Raw genomic sequence first — 1537 nt, 5'->3', positions numbered from 1 at the left:
CATGCATGAGTCTTTCCCACTGAAAATCTTTCCCCTCAACTTCACTTCTTTAAGCTATTCCAGTTCCTCCATTCCCTTTACTACTTAAAAATGTATTTATATTCCTTCTTTTCATCTGGTACTAGTTCCTAAATGTCTCAACTCAACCCATTCCAGGGAAACAGTGTTGCCAAGGTGCTCCTAAATTGTCTAATGTCCAGTCTGGAGGCATTTTTCCAGCCTTCATTCTACCTGATCTATTCCTTAGCTGACTTCGTTGACCCCAGCTACCATATACCAACAAGGAATAGGAAGAAGAGGAGAATGGGCTTCCTTTAACACCCTTAACCGAAGCCTTCAGAAAACGTTAGAGTGCAGGCCTAGTTAACACCCCGAACATACATAGTTCATTGCATTATTATTCCCATCTCTTCACTCTTCCACGTGACTCTGCAGATCTTTGCACTGCAGGTGGAGAGTAGTTCCCTAACTTGACTTAGGGTTCTGCCATAGGACTTGTTTTGGTCAATGAGATAGACAAGTGGTAAACAGAGTCCTGAAATGCACCTACAGGGCTGGGCTTGCTCTCTAGTCTTTCTGGTATCACCATGAGGAAAACATGTGTAGCATAGCCCACAGCTCCACAGGGAACAACAGCGATGTTGGCCTGAACTACCTGGCTGACCAATTACAGAAACTGTGGCCATAAGCAGAGCCACCCTAGCTGGTCACATACTCAGTGGTTTTTGGGTCCCTTGGTTACACAGCAATAGGCTACATGATACACTCTTTCTTCCTTCAAAGATTTCTTCCTTCCTTAGTCCTGGAACACTTCAGTCTTCTGATTCTACACGTATTGTGCTGGGCATCTTTAATCTTTACCATGTTTTGTAGTCTATCCAAAAGTCTGGTTCTCCTCTCAAACTCCTTTTCTATCCTATTTACACTCTGTCCCGGAGTGATTTCATTTAAGTCCAGAGGTTCAAAAATAATCTACATCTTGGCACTTGCTTTGGCAGCAGGTATGCTAAAATGATAACAGAGAAGATTAGCGCTGCCCCTGTGCAAGGATGATGGGAAAATTTGTAAAGCATTTCATAGTTTTAAAAGCATTTTTAATAAAAATCTCTGTATATGACTTCTAACATTCTTCTTTAAATTTCAGACTTGGATTTCTGGATGCTTTTTGTCCACTGCTGCCTAATATCCTGTTACCACTTCAAATTCAATATTTTAAACAAATTTCTGAATTTCATGAAAAAATTTCTTATTCCTTTCCATCTTCTCTCCAACAGATAAACCACTATCTATTATTATTTATTCAATAGCCACTGATTTGTATAGTTCCATTTCTGTGCCAGAAAACCAAGAATACCTAGCGGGACCAGCAGTCAGTGTAATGGCTATGTCGTTGGACTCCCACGTAGTCGACCGTGGTTCCAGTCCCGGACCTGACGGCTTAAACTCACGCCAGGCGTGTATGCATGCATGCCCAAGATCCAGAGAGGAGAAATGGAGGAGAAGGGATTGCAGCATGGCCATCCCCCCTGGGGGTGAT

At 42.4% G+C, this 1537-nt stretch overlaps 1 pseudogene; it reads left to right on the top strand.

The window, feature by feature from the left end:
- Nucleotides 1-986: 986 nt before the first annotated feature.
- On the top strand, nucleotides 987-1084 carry LOC114008281 (uncharacterized; annotated as a pseudogene).
- Nucleotides 1085-1537: the final 453 nt, after the last annotated feature.

Source organism: Tupaia chinensis, unplaced genomic scaffold, assembly GCF_000334495.1.
Source record: "Tupaia chinensis unplaced genomic scaffold, TupChi_1.0 Scaffold000316_1, whole genome shotgun sequence".
Classification (NCBI taxonomy): Eukaryota; Metazoa; Chordata; class Mammalia; order Scandentia; family Tupaiidae; genus Tupaia; species Tupaia belangeri.
This window is presented reverse-complemented; position numbering and strand designations above follow the sequence as displayed.